The 16134-nt window shown below is 35.7% G+C and overlaps 2 long non-coding RNA genes across 2 annotated transcripts in view; one reads left to right on the forward strand and one right to left on the reverse strand.

Annotated features, from left to right (window-relative positions):
- The window catches only part of LOC105488637 (uncharacterized), a 111264-nt gene that overhangs the window by 71241 nt on the left and 23889 nt on the right, over positions 1–16134 (forward strand). The window lies entirely within an intron of this gene.
- The window catches only part of LOC139362297 (uncharacterized), a 100347-nt gene continuing 85029 nt past the window's right edge, over positions 817–16134 (reverse strand). The window contains exon 3 of the long non-coding RNA XR_011620868.1: positions 817–897. This is a non-coding gene — a long non-coding RNA (uncharacterized lncRNA). The remainder of the gene's footprint in view (positions 898–16134) is intronic.

A 16134-nucleotide genomic window follows, 5' to 3' on the forward strand; every position in this document is an offset into this window, starting at 1 on the left:
ACTGCTTCCTCTCCCCATAAATATAATTAATTCCATGAAAGAAGAATTATAGAAATCTTCACAAGTCCTTATTCATTTAGCAGTAGATTTATTTAGTGAAGACACTGTTCTTTCGATGGACATGCTTATGGTTAACTGAATTTAGTCCCATAAAATGTTCACTATTTTTAATAATACTTGAAATATTTTAAGATTATTATGTGGGTGGTTCATAGATTTTTTAAAAATTTATTTAGAAATAGTAGTTTTTTGGAAGGATGCTGTGGAATATGTCAAGGGCAGTATCAGAAGGAGGACCCATAAGAAGCTTCTTAATAGTAAAACTGAAGAACTTGCTTTGGGAAGTGTCAATAAAAAGTAAGCTGTTGATACAGAGGTCTTCAAAATCATTCTGATGTTATTGTGCAAACTTTGAAAATTTTGCCTGAGCGCATTATCACAGATACATACAATTAGTGGGCCACTAGCCAGGAAGTACTCGTTAACAATGTATTTTAAATCTTCTCAAATTATCAGGGCAAAATTTCCAAATCATCTCTCATTTTATTAAGAATCTATTAGGTTTTACTAAAATAGATGTTTATCTGAATGAATAATTTTCATTGTTTGTTTTCTCAGGGTGTCACTTCTCTCTTATTTTTGGCAAAGGCAGTGAATCTGGCATATTAGTTTTATAGAAGTATTTTGGTGGCAAAACCCAAAAGTGAATATAGCATACCTTGGCCATACATTGAGGTAGGTACTGTTTGTACTATGGGCTGGAGAATTCCTTATTGTGAGAGGCTGTCCCTTACATTGTAGAATGTTTAATAACCTTCCTGGCTTCCACCCACTGGATGCCTGTAGCACTCTCCAGTTGCAACAATTAAAGGTGTCTCCAGCAGTTGGCAAATGTTCCTGAAGGACAAGATCACTCCTGGTTGAGAACCACTGCATTGTAGCAAAAGACTCCCCTAAGTAATCTTTAGGTATTATTATTATTATTATTATTATTTAACCAGATTACTGAAATAGAATCCTTCTTAAGATTTGAATTAAAGTGTGTTTTCTCATTCTCTTGTTTTGCAGTTTGAAGACACATATTAAAGAGTTTTAAAAACAAATAGATAGTTTATGTTCTTAGCCTTCTCTTCCTGCCTACATTGTTCAATTATAAACTTGCACTCTGGGCCCAATAGAATCTGTGATGTCAATGCCTCCACTTGGCTGAGCATGTCAGGGGTTTCTACCCTAGACATAGGCTAATAGAGGCTGATACCCTTTCTTATCTTTGAATCTCTTCTTAAAACCTTATTGAGGCTCTTTGAATATAACAAAAACTTCTATTTGAAAATTACTTCTCAAACCAACCTAGTGAGTCAAACCAAACAAGCATTGTTAACCTGCCTGCACTGTACAGATCCACAATAATCTTGTGGCTTTTCCATCCTACCATGACGGAAATAAACCATGACTTTTTTTTTTTTTTTTTTTTTTTTTCAGTATCATGTTTTAAAACTGGGTAATGGCACTTGAGGGCTTCTGTCCATGTTTCTGAACCTTTTCACAATCACCATTTTTCAACAGTAGAAAAAGCCATTTTATGATGTGTTTTTTTGATTGTAGACCTGGGAAAGTCCCAGTGCGAGAAGCTGGTAAAACCTCAATAAGACCTTCATCATGTAGAGATATTCGGATAATAGTAAACTAACCATACATTAAAAATATTAAGTGCAATCTAAAGGCTAAAATGCATGCTGCCAAATTGTTCATTCTATGCATCCATTTCTAGTTGACAGCTGTCAGTCAGGCAAGACCCTTGAGGAACTCATCACCGCTGTGTCACACCAAAAATACTAGCTGCTTGATTTAGCATTAAACAATTCTGAAATGAAATAACTTTTAGGGAGTGATACCTAGCAAAATGTGCAACTAGGACAGAGCAGTTAGTAGGCACAGATATTTCTTAAAATATTTTGTATAAAATCTAAACAATTTTACCCTAGATGAAAACTGACCAGAAGCTACTGTCATTTTAGCAGGAAATCAACCATTACATTGTAAGCCAAATCCCATGTGGATTTTCGTGTTGCCCTATATCCAGTTGAGGGATATAACAGGGAGATAACAGAATTTAGTGACCCTCTGCAAAGTTGGTAATGTGAAGAAGAGGAGGGCAGTGTCAACAAGTCAACAAGCTCAACATTTATCTATCCATCTCTGTATCATCTTACACAGTAAGTGCAAACTCTGGGGAGGGCTTAGTATTAACTTTGTTTTACATAGTTCCCTTAACTGAATATATTCAAGCTTTAGGCTTATTTTATCTAGATTGAGACTACCTTGCTCAAGACTGATGAGATAAAATAAGTGATATAGTCTGTTGACTGGGTTAGTGGGTGGGATCTGGAAATTAACCTTGCTGTTTCATGTCTGGTAACCTGTGTGTTCCCTAAGCAGCCATCTTTCTTCCTCTTCCCTCACAACCTTAATGCGCATGCTCAGTCACTGTGGTTAAGCTGCAGCTGCTTCAGATTTCTTGATCGCACTTCAGCCACTCTGCTATGATTGGAGCCTTGTCTCTAAGCCCACTCACTTGCCTATGATCTAGCTTGCTTTTCACCCCATGGGATCAACTCACGGGAGATCTGGTGCTCTTTGCCCTAGCCTGATAATCTCAATGTTCTCTCCTTTGGGCACTATCTACTGCTGATGCTTCTTCATGCTTCATTTGAGGCTACCTGATTTATACCAGGGTATTTCCTACATGCTGGAAGACAGAATAAATTAGAAAAGTAAAAGTGGCTTGTTCCAGAAATACCAGTAGAACATTGGGAGTTCTGGTCCCACTTTTGCTCCTAATTAGACATGTAAACTCTGATAAGTCACTTAAAAGCTTTAGTCTTGTTACCTCACTAGTAAAACAGTCAATCTTTTAGATGTATTATAGCCCTGTCACTTTGTGAAATATGATACTCTGCTTTAAGATAATTTATGAATTATGGAGACAGAATGCACAAAGCTGATTGTCTGAAATACATATATATTTTTACATTTTTCAATAAATATAAATTGATGCCATGAACATAATGTATTAAAGGAGGTATACGAGATCATCAAGGAGACTGGTTTGGAGGGCCGGGTAGGGTCAAGTGTGGAAGATTTTTTAGAGAAGAAGAGCTGTGTACTGAGTGTGGAAGACAAAGAAAGACATAGACTGAGAGAGAGTAATGGAAACAACATTTCATATCAAAGACAAGTGAGTGCAAATACTCGGCATGTGCAAATAGCAGGTCTGGATGGGTTTATGGCCAGAAAATAACATAATTAGTATTGGAGAACTATGGAATAATTAGTTGTTGGAGAGTGTCAAACATTAGGTTGATTAATTTATTTTTTATTGTAAAATTTAAATTTAAATTCATAATCAACATATGGTAATTGTACATACTTATGTGATGTCTCAATGCTTGTATACATTTTATAATGTTCAAATCAGGGTAATTACCTTCTATCGCTTTAAACATTTATCATCGCTTTGTTGTGATAACATTCAAAATCTTCTAGTATCTTCAACTATATCTTCGAGTATACACTGCATTGTTATTTGCTATAGTCACCCTGCTGTATAACAGAAACACCAGAAGTTATTCTCCCTGTCTAAATGTAACCTCGTACTTGTCAACCAACTTCTTCCCAGCCTCTGGTAACCACTATTCTACGCTCTACTTCTGTGAAACAAGCTTCTTTAGATTCCACGTACAATATTATGCAGTGTTTGTCTTTCTGCATCTGCCTTATTTCACATGACATGTTCTCCAGCTTTATCCATTTTGCTGAAAATGACAGGATTTCATTCTGTTTTATGGCTGAATGGTATTCCATTGTTTGTATCTATCTATCTATCTATCTATCTATCTATCTATCTATCTATCCATCCATCCATCCATCCATCTATACAGTTTTCTTCAATCATCTGTAGATGGGCTTTTAGGTTGAGTCTATACCTTGGCTATTGTGGATGGTGCTGCAATAAACATGGAAGAGCAGATATCTCTTTGACATACTGATTTCTTTTCCTTTGTATATATCTCCAGTAATGGGATTGCTGGATCCTACATTAGTTCTATTTTTAATTTCTTCAGGCACCTTCATTCTCTTTTCCACAGTAACTATATAACAATTCCTCATTTAATGCCACTGACAGGTTCTTGGAAACTGTGGCTTTAAGTGAAATTGCAAACTGTAAGTCATTGGAAGTTAACTCCTGTTTATATATCAATTAGCCTATGATAAAATTGGTTCTGTTATACAGTATGTCTTTTAACTTAAAGTCACTGTTTCTAATAACTTATCCAAGCTGTTAAGTAAGGACTTGCTGTACTAATTTACATTCTCACCACCGGTGCCTAAGGCTTCCCTGTTCTTCAGTTTCTGGGGAATGGAGTGATATGATCAAAAGGAGACTAACAAAGAAAACTAGTTTCATGACCATATGATACAAAAGATGAGAAAGAGCAGAGACTCTAGGTAAATAAGGCTATTGAGTAACAGAAGTAAGTCAGCTATTATGGTCTGTGTGACTGAGAAGGCATGCAAACACAATACATTACCAGAAAGAACATTATCTTAATAGTGGTTAATCATGAACACACTGACATTACAACAGGGATGTCCAATAGAAATACAATGTGAGCTACAGATGCAATTTAAAGTTTTCTAGAAGCCATACTTAAAAAGTAAAAAGAAACAGATGAATCACTTTTAATAATAAATTTTATTTAACTCAGGATATTAAAAATATTACCACTTCAACATGTGATCAATATAAAAATTATTAAAGAGGTATTTTTTATTAATGAGATAAATTATTAATGAGATAAGAGGTACATGTGCAGGATTGTTACAAAGATATATTGTGTGATGCTGATGTTTAGAGTGTGAATGAATCCATTGGGAATGTAAATTAGTTCAGCCACTGTGGAGAGTAGTTTGGAGATTTCTCAAATAACTAACAGTTTATTATTTATCTTTGAAATTCAGTATGTATTTTACTATGCAGCACAATTTGGAGCAACTACATTTCAAGAGTTCAGTAGCTGCATGTGGCAGGTTGTTACCCCGTTGGATGGTGCAGTTCTAGAGGATGGGGCAAGAGGTTTCAAGATTCCATCAAGTTATATTTTATCATATTAAACATAACCATGGGATGTCCTACATATAAAGATTTATAGAGCTTCAGTAGTTTTAACCTGATGGTCATGTAAAAACAATAGTTTCCATAATTAAGTCAAATTTTAATAAAACAATGGAGACAACATAAGGTTACCAAATTTAATTTTGTCAAATAAAAACATGAATAGCAACAATAAAGGCCCTACCATTTATCTTTTACCATCATTTGATAAATGTAAAGACACTTTAATATCACAAAATTAGGAAAGCTATAATGTTCAAACGCAGTCCTCTAAACAGAATATATTTAGTTTCACTAAAAATGACTAAATTGTCCTTATTTTTCTTATTTCATTGCAGATGAATAAAAAGTCCCACAGACCCTGTCGGTAGACCGTGATTTGGGAACCACTGATCTAGTCCAGGCTCAGGGTCTCTCTGATAGCACAAGTCCTTCAAAATCATGTAGGACACAGTAGCTTCAAACAACAACGCATTCTGTTAGCTATTAACCAGTGTTTTGAGTCATGGTCAATGAATCTAGGTACTGCCTTTGTATGTCTCCCTGTTAGCATCTGTTGGAGGCCCTAAGCCTTAGTTTAAAGCTAAGGGCCTCCCAATTCATTTGGAGGGGCTGCCCAATTCATTTTGAATTATGGCCCTTTGTCTACACTCTGGAAGATCCTTCCTTTGTATTGATTTGAATTGGCCACCTCTAAAGTGAATATTGCAGAATATGCCTCTTTTGGGTAACAGGATGGGTAAGTACTGAGAAAAAGAAAGATTGGCAAAGGAAAAGACAAATGGCAAGCAAATGGGTCATTAACTATTGTACGTTGAATGAGAATATTGTTAGGCTTTATGAACTGGTGTATGTGAAGCTTGCGAAGAACATGAAATGTAACTGCTCTTATCACAATAGTCATAAATGCACATATTAAAAATAATTATGTAATTAAGTTTATAATTTTGCTTTGTGAAGACAGATCAATTTTGTCATCTTACTTTCCTCCTGGTGAGATAACACTCTTCAGGCTGTGCTACTGAACTAAAAAGGTGTCAGAATAAGACATCCTAGTTGTGAAAACAAAAATGTGTCTCCTTTTTCTCATTTAATCTTCCTTTAGAATTACTGGAGTTCAAATTGGAGTTCCTGGAGTTTCTAAATGATTTCCCAGATAACTGACTATTGGTCATGTTTACATGTCATGCAATAGTTACAGGGAATTTCTCGGTGATTGTATTTTCCAGAGACTAACTAAACACAATACATAACTGGGTCTGGTTGTAAGAACCTAGTGGATAGGTTTTGGTAGTTCCTCATTCCTATCATGTTTACTGCTCGTTGTTCACCTTGTGAAATACAAAGCTGGGTTGTCTCCACAATTTGCCCATCTATAAATATATTCAATAGTCACATGTTTGTTAGGGTCAAATATCTTATCAGATCTGCTATAAGGGGACATAAGAAAACATTTTCTGGGTGAAATATTGTAAGATGTATGTAAGTGTTGGAACCAAAGGGAGCTGGTGAGGAGGACATAGCAGCATCAGTCATGGTACAAAGGGCTGAACCACAGAATAAAGACAAGTAGAATTAGGGCAGTAAAAATTGGAAACACCAAGGATGAACAGAGACTTAACAAAAGCTTAGAAGACTATTGGACATTATTGAGCAATAAAGTGAAAAGAAGGGCAGGTGGGAGGTGGATGGATCTCTGGAAGTGGGTGCTAAATGGGCTGATTTCCTGTGCCAGGCCTCTCTGAGACTATTTTAACCAGCTGATGGGATACTTTAGACACTGTCTGGTATTGTACTGGGTATTATACTGGTACTGTTCTGTATGCCCAGTTACTGTCCTAGAAGAAAGGAGCCTTGGATGATGGTAATGCACTAAAAGATTAGAAAGAGCAGGGTTGGAAAGATGATAAATCTAGGTGCACTTTGTCAAATTAGTGAATCGATGGCAAACTCTATTTACTTGCATCTCCATCATGACCATTACTGGATTTGCCATTTTTCCCTTCTGTCCAGTAACAGTAGCTATTCTTTACCTCCAGCAATTTTCTCATGTTTGTTCATTGTGCCCAAATGCTTTGCAAGTCTCCACATCGCACTAGTAATTTACATCCTTCTGAAAGACTGGGAGAATTGGTACTCCTAGCATCATTAAAATGAGTTTCTGAGCAGGGTTGTTATTAAAACTATGCTTGAACATTAAATAAACAATAAGAAAAAAACCCCTAAAGTCCTGAAACGTAATCTTGCTACAGAGGAATTTGTACTAGTCAGTATGCAGCAGAGGAGCTAGTTTTCAGAGAGTTGAACAGCCAGTGGCAGTAAACAAGCACGTGTTCTTTATAAAAAGTGCTTCAATGAACATAAAAATACACAGAGCCTAAAATCAGTTACAAATAGCTTCTTAGCACATATGTTAAATAATCTGTAGTTTCAAATCTTTAATGAATGAACAGTATTTCCTTTGGACATTAATTTATACCATAACATTTAGGAAACTAATGTACAATACTGTTTTATTGCAATACTCATCTTAATTATTCTCTCACATAGTAGGTGTATAGTTCTCTGAGGTAAATGGATTTTTCCTTAGATGCTGTTTATTAGAGTATCACATAAATGGTGATAGAATAAACAGTGCCAACTGGAAATTTTTTAGAATGTGGTTTTATTTTAATAAGAGGCATGCATAATTGATAGTAAACCATACCCATATACTCATGGATGAATTTAGAAAAAATTAACTTTCTATGCAGTTTGAATTTGCCTTGGAATTTTTGGAAAATCTATAAACATATGTGAAGTAAATTTCAATTTAGTTGCTTTTTAAAGGTAAAACAGCATATTTAATCATATGTTATTCTAAAAAGAAAAGCACATATGTTCTTTGAAAAATTGTCTACAAGCTAAAATAAAAAAAAATGGCAGCGCTTAAACTTCCCAATATGAAGGCAAAAGTAGATTCAGTATAATGATGTTAGACAAATTTTTGACATTTAAAAAATGAATATAATACTATTGTTTACTAAAATTCCTCTAAGGAACATTGAGGTTCTGATAAATTTTAGAGCTGGTAGTCTGAATGTCTTAATTTTCTCTAATAGTGACTTAAAAATTTTTTTTTGTAACAATTTTGGTTTTTTTGACTGGACCGCTCAGATAGTCTAGACCAGTAGTTCTCATGGTGTGGTCCTGGGAACTGATCAGAAATACAGATTCTCAGGCTGCAACTCCAGGGGCTGAAGCATAACCCTAGGGTGGGCCCAGAGACACATGGTTTAACAAGCCCTCTAGATGATTCTGATACACGTTCAAGTTTGGGAACCACTGCTCTAGAAGGAGTTGAGATCTTTCTTGTCTCATTTATGAGATGAAAAAATAATAGAGAATGTTTGTCTTCAGGCATAGGTCTTGCTCCTTCTTTAAGTGGCAAAATCCAAGTTGCTAAAGAATAACCATCAGTACTGATCATCAGACAAAAACAAGGAGAATTCCTCCTACGGTGGCTTTTGAAGTTGCACTTTGGAGGACAAACCACAATAGTCATGCAAGGGGGCTTTATAGGAAAAATGTATTTATTTGATTTACAGAAAAATGTATTTTGAAAGTCATTAAAAATTATCACTGGGTCATGTGCCAGATGCTAAAAAGAAATCAGCATGGTCTAGAAGAAGATGAATCAGTGACCCAAGATTAAGACTGTTTTATCTTTTTAATTGTTTATTGTGGGAAAACATGTCCTAGGAATCGGTGAAGTAATTTTAAGAATAAACGTTGTCTTAAACCAGTAATATAGGGAGCAATGGAGGAAAATACGTATGTGTAGAAGAAGAAAATATGTGTTTTTGCATTGTCTGTTTTGAGTGGGAACAAGAGGTTATTTTAAATAGATTAGGTGAGGCCCAGTGATTTTAGTAAGTGGTGCTATGAAGACCTAAAGCCAAGCTCCATTGTTGGGACCAAACCTGGGCCTATTACATCTTTAACTCTAAATTAATACTTATTATTAGATTACGTTGTCATTTTAATGTGTGAAGCAAATATAACTGTGAAGGTCTCTTGAACAGGACTTTATAGTCATAGGAGTAATGAATTTTGCAGAATGCCGTACTGCATCCTGGTAAAATAGTTACTGAACTAGTTTACATAAACTACTTTAATCCAGAAATACACATAGTTCTTAAAGAATCTCTAAGTTAGTGTATGCCTTCTACTTAACTATTGAAAGTTATTTCAATTGTTTCAATATACTGTGGTTACTAGCTAAACAGCTTTCCTTTGTTTAGAAGCAAATTATGGATGCACTAGTTAAGAATATCTAGTGTATAAGGAGGATAGTCTTTTCTGAGTTCCGAACTTTAAGTTAAATATTTCCCTATGTTATTTAAAAAAGGCTTCAGAATTTTGCAGTTAAAAGAAACTGTGTGACACGGAATTTAAGTTGAAATTTTCTTCTTTGAAAAGGTAAGAACAATAAACTGAGGCAGATTTTTTTTTAACCTTAGGTAAGAAGTGGTCATGAGACAAATGCAAGAAATATTATATTCCTTGATTTTTCCAAATTAAATTAAATCTATTTCTCTGCCCATCCACATTCACTTGGCTTTATTCTTCCTTTCATTGTATGGTCCTGGATGTTCATGGTAGTTAACAGAGCTACCATTGCTGCTGATTTTTGCTACATGATTGTTGGTGTCAGCATGCTGAGCTCCAGCAATTTCAGGATTGGCCTAAGCTTTTTTTTTTTCTTTTTTTTTTTTTTTTTAAGAGAAGTTTCTAAAACACAACGAAGTAATTTTTCTTCCTCCCCTAATCAAGTTGAGGTGGAGAACAGAAAGGCTTAGTCACTCTTTAGGACAAGGTGGAGGTGGGGAGAAGCCGAGGAAAGCATTTCACTCTGCCTTTTTTTATGTGCAGACATTAAACTAGTTTCGGTGCTGACTGGCTGGGAGGAGAAATCTAAGCAGTATTGAGGCAGTGTTCTGAATATCCTTCCTCATTTATCCTAGTGGTTCTCAGGGACAGTGATGGGTGTGCTTGCTAGCAGGCTCAGATCCACCAATGCAAGAACCAGGCAAGATCAGAGGAGGACACAGATGAGTTGGTCTCGCCCATCTGCAAGTGTGGGCTTGAATGGTGTTGCTATGGGACTCTGCGACACTCCACTTGGCTATGCCCTGACTCTCTCTGCCTAATACTTCCTGCCGAGGTACTGGTATGGTTTTTTTTTAAAATACACAATTCCAATAATCTGAATTGGCAAATATCTATGGTATAGCATGAAATTTCAGTTTGATATACAAATTAAAATCTTCTATATCCATTGCCTTGAAAATATTCCATGTATCTTTCAAGGGTTAAAATAAACTGCTGATCAGGAGAATTAACTGCCTTTTAAATCTGAAAAGCAAATATATATTTTTAAATCACTTTATTGAGGTGTGACTGACATGTAAAAAGCTGTACATACTTAGTGTATACAACTCCGAGTTTGAGGATAAATATATACCTATGAAACCATCACCACCATCATGTCCAAAGGCATATCCAACACCTCCTAAAGATTTCTCCTATCCCCTTATTGTTATAATAATAATTAATTATTATTCTTATTATTCTTGTGGTAAGAACACTTAAGAACCTCTTAGAAAATTTTAAGTATACAATACAGTACTGCTAGCTATAGTTGCCATGCTGCACATTAAATCTCCAGAACTTATCTTGCATAACTGAAACATTGTAATCTTTGGCCATCAACTCTCCATTTTCCCCACCTTTAGCCCCTGGCAACTACCATTCTACTCTCTGCCTCTATGAGTTTGCTTATTTTAGATTCAACATATAATGTTCTCCAGGTCTATCCATGTTATAGCAAATGGCAGGATTTCCTTTTATTTTTGTTTTTTGAGGCAGAGTCTTGCTCTGTTGCCTAGGCTGGAGTGCAGTGGCATGATCTTGGCTCACTGGCTCACTGCAACCACTGCCTCCTGGGTTCAAGTGATTCTTGTGCCTCAGCCTTCCAAATAGCTGGGATTACAGGCGTTCATTACTATGCTCGGCTAATTTTTTTTGTTTGTTTGTTTTTTGTATTTTTCGTACAGATAGATGGGGTTTTGCCATGTTGGCCCGGCTGGTCTTGAACTCCTGACCTCAAGTGATTTGCCCACCTCGCCTCCCAAGGAATATTTTCTTCTTTTTTAATGCTGAATAATATTCCATTACATGTATAGACCATATTTTCTTTATTCATTCATTTGCCAATAGACATTTAGGTTGTTTTCATATCTTGGCTATTTGTGAATGATACTGTAATGAATATGGGAGTTCAGGTATCTCTTCTACATACTTATTTCATTTCTTTTGTATAAATATCCAGAAGTGGGATTGCTGGATCATATGGTAGTTCTATTAAAAAAGTTTTAGGGAACCTCCATACTATTTTTTTGTAATGGCTGTGCCAATTTACATTTCCACCAACAGTGTATCAGTGTTCCCTTTTCTTCACATACTCTTCGACATTGATCTTGCTTCCTTTTTTTTTTTTTTTTTTTATGATAGCCATCTTAACAAGTGTGATGCGGTATCTCATTGTGGCCTTGATTTGCATTTACCTGATAATTAGTGATGTTGAATACTTCTTTTTTTTTTTTTTTTTTTTGAGACGGAGTCTCGCTCTGTCGCTGGGGCTGGAGCGCAGTGGCCGGATCTCAGCTCACTGCAAGCTCCGCCTCCCGGGTTTACGCCATTCTCCTGCCTCAGCCTCCTGTGTAGCTGGGACTACAGGCGCCCGCCACCTCGCCCGGCTAGTTTTTTGTATTTTTTTAGTAGAGACGGGGTTTCACCGTGTTCGCCAGGATGGTCTCGATCTCCTGACCTCGTGATCCGCCAGTCTCGGCCTCCCAAAGTGCTGGGATTACAGGCTTGAGCCACCGCGCCCGGCCGTTGAATACTTCTTAATATCCCTGTTGGCCATTTGTGTGTATTCTTTTGAGAAATGTCTCTTCGAGTTCTTTACCCTCTTTTTAAAATTGGTTATTGTTTTCTTGCTATTGAGTTGTTTGAGTTTCTTATATGTTTTGGATATTAACTCTTGTTCATATGTATGGTTTATAAATATTTTCTCCCGTTTTGTAGGTTGCCTTTTCATTTCACTCATTATTTACTTTATGTGCAGAGGGTTTTTAGTTTGATGTAGTCTTACTTGTTTATTTTTGCTTTTGTTTGTGCTTTTAGTGTCATACCCCAAATTATCATTGCCAAGACCAACATCAAAGCACTTTCTCCTATGTTTTCTTGTCAAAATTTTAGTTTTATGTCTTATGTTTAAGTCTCTAATCCATGTTGTATATGGTCTAAGAAATACGTCCAATTTCATTTATTTTGCACATGAATGTTTAGTTTCCTCAGCACCAATGATTGAAGAGATTATCCTTTATTTGTTCTGTAGTCTTGATGCCCTTGTCAAAAGTTAGCTGACTATATATGCTTGAGTTTTTCTCTGAGCTCTCTATTCTGTTTCACTGATATATGTATCTGTTTTTATTCCAGTACCATACTATTTTGATTACTATAACTTTGTAATATAATTTGAAATCAGAAAATGTGATGCCTCCAACTCTGTTCCTCTTGCTCAAGGTTGCTTTTGCTATTCAGGGCCTTTGGTGGTTCCATAAGAATTTTAGGATTGTTCTATTTCTATGAAAAATGCCACTGGAATTTTGACAGGGATTGCATTGACTCTGTAGATTGCTTTTAGCAGTATGAATATTTTAACAATACTGATTTTTCTAATCCTCTTATCAATGAACACAGGATATCTACTTATTTGCATCTTCTTCAATTTCTTTCTTTCTGTCTTTTTATTTTTTTGAGACTGAGTCTTACTCTTTCGCCCAGGCTGGAGTGCAGTGGCACTATCTCGGCTCACTGCAACCTTGCAACCTTTGCCTCCCAGGTTCAAGCAATTCTCCTGCCTCAGCCTCCCAAGTAGCTGGGATTACAGGCGTGCGCCACCATGCCCAGCTAATTTTTTGTATTTTTAGTAGAGACGGGGGTCTCACCATGTTGGCCAGGCTGGTCTTCAACTCCTGACCTCAGGCGATTTTCCCGCCTCGGCCTCCCAAAATGCTGGGATTATAGATGTGAGCCACTGCACCTGGACTTCAATTCCTTTCATCAATATTTTGTACTTTTCAGTGTATACTTCTTTTTTTACCTCCTTGGCTAAATTTATTTCTAAGTCTTTTATTTTTTGATGCTATTGTAAATTGGATTGATTTCATCATTTTTCTTTTGGATAGTTTGTTGTTTGTGTATAGACATGTTCTGACTTGTATATTGGCTTCATATTTTACAACTTTAAATTTATTTATTATTTCTAACTGCTTTTAAGTGGAGTCTTCAGACTTTCCTACATATAAGATCATGCCATCTGCAAACAAAGACAATTTTATCTCTTTCTTTCTAATTTGGATGCCCTTCATTTCTTTTTCTTGCCTAATTGTTCTGTCTAGGATTTACAGTACTATGTGGAATAAAAGTGGCAAGAGTTGGTATTTTTGTCTTGTTTCTGATCTTAGAGGAAAAGCTTTCTGTTGCTCACTGTTGAGTATGATGTTAGCTGAGGGCTTGTCATAGATGGTCATTATTATATTGAGTTGCATACCTTCTATAACTAATTTTTTACAAGATTTAAAAATCATGAAATAATGTTGAATTTTATCAAATGCTCTTTCTGTATCTAGTGAGATGATTATATGATTTTTATCCTTCATTCTGTGAATGTGGTGTATTATATTTACCAATTTACATATATTGAACCATCATTTATTGATTTGCATATATTGAACCATCCTTGTATCCCTGGGATAAAGCCATTTGATCATGGTGTATGATCCTTTTAATACGCTTTTGTATTTTGTTTGCTAGTATTTTTTTTAATATTTATGGGTAAATAGTAGGTGTATATTGTTATGGGGCACATGAGATATTTTGATACAAGCATATAATGTGTAATAATCACATCAGGGTAAGTCAAGTATGCATCACCTCAAGCAATTATCCTTTCTTTGTGTTACAAACAATCCAGTTATATTCTTACTTATTTTAAAATGTACAGTAATTTATTGTTGACTATGGTCACCCTGTTGTGCTATCAAATACTAGATCTTATTCCTTTGAATAATATTTTTGTATGCATTAACCATCCTCTCTTCCTCCTGTCCTCCTCTAATCCTCCCAGCCTCTGGTAACCATCATTCTACTCCTATCTCTATGAGTTCAATTGTTTTAAAGTTTTTAGTTCCCACAAATAAGTGAGAACATTCAAAGTTTTACTCTGTGCCTGGCTTATTTCACTTAACATAGTGATCTCTAGTTCTATCCATGTTGTTGCAAATGATAGGATCTCATACTTTTTTATGACTGAATAGTACTCAGTTGTATATATGTATATTTTCTTTATCCATTTGTCTGATGATGGGCACTTAGGTTGTTTCCAAATCTTGCCTATTATAAATAATGCTGCAATAAACATGGGAGTGCAGATATCTCTCTGATATACTTATTTCCTTTCTTTTGTGTATATACCCAGTAGTGGGATTGTTGGATAATATGATAGCTCTACTTTTAGTTTTTTTGAGGAATCCCCATACATTCTCCATAGTGGCTGCACTAATTTAGCTTCCTATCAACAGTGGAAGAGAGTTCCCTTTTCTTCACATCCTCACCAGCATTCATTATTGCCTCTTTTGGGTAAAAGCCATTTTAACCAAGGTGATATGATATCTCATTGTAGTTTGATTTACCTTTTTGTGATGATCAGTGATGTGGTGCACCTTTTCATATATGTGTTTGCTACTGGTATGTCTTCTTTTGAGAAATATCTATTCAGATCTTTTGCCCATTTTTAAATTGGATTATATTTTTCCTATAGAGTTATTTTAGCTCCTTATATATTCTGGTTATTAATTCCTTGTCAGGTGGGTAGTTTGCAAATATTTTCTCCCATTCTGTGGGCTGTCCCTTCATTTCCTTGACTGTTTTCTTTGCTGTACAGACACTTTTTAAGTTGATGTGATTACATTTGTCCATTTTTGCTAGAGTTGTCAGTATTTTGTTGAGGATTTTTGCATCTATGTGCATCAGGAATATTCTTTCATATTTTTTTTTTCTTGCAGTGTCCTTATCTGGCTTTGCTGTCAGGGTAATGTTGGCCTCATAGTGACTTTGGAAGTGCTCTTTCTTCTTCAATTTTTTGGGAAGAGTTTGAGAAGGATTGGTTTAATTTTCCTTAAATATTTGGCAGAATTCACCAGTGAAGCCATCAGGTCCTTGCCTTTTCTTTGTTGGGAAGTTTTTAATCACTGACTTAAAGTCCTTACTTATTATGGTCTGTTCAGATTTTCTATTTCTTCATGAGTCAGTCTTGGTAGGTACTATGGTTTGAATATTTGTCCCTTTCAAAACTCACGTTGAAACTTTCACCCCAATGTGGCAATATTGAGAGGCTGGGCCTTTAAATAGTGATTGGATGATGAGGACTCTGTCTTCATGAATGGATTAATCTATTAATGGGTTAATGGATTAATGGGTTATCATGGGAGTGGGACTCGTGGCTTTATAAGAAGAGAGATTGGAGCTAGCATGCTCAACACCTCATGACCCTGGTCATGTGATGCTCTGTACTGCTTCAGAATTCTGCACAGTCCCCACCAAGGAGACCTTCATCAGATGCACCCCCTTGACCCTGGAATTCTCAGCCTCATAACTGTAGAAAATAAATTCCTATTCTTTATAAGTTACCCAGTTTCAGATATTCTATTATAAACATCAGAAAACAAACTAAGATAGTCGGTTGTATGTTTCTAGGAATTTCTTCATTTCTTTTAGGTTATCCAACTTGTTGGAATATAATTTTCACAGTAGTCTCTTATGATCCTTTGTATTTCTGTGATATCAGT

Source organism: Macaca nemestrina, chromosome 3 (genome assembly GCF_043159975.1).
Source record: "Macaca nemestrina isolate mMacNem1 chromosome 3, mMacNem.hap1, whole genome shotgun sequence".
Lineage (NCBI taxonomy): Eukaryota > Metazoa > Chordata > Mammalia > Primates > Cercopithecidae > Macaca > Macaca nemestrina.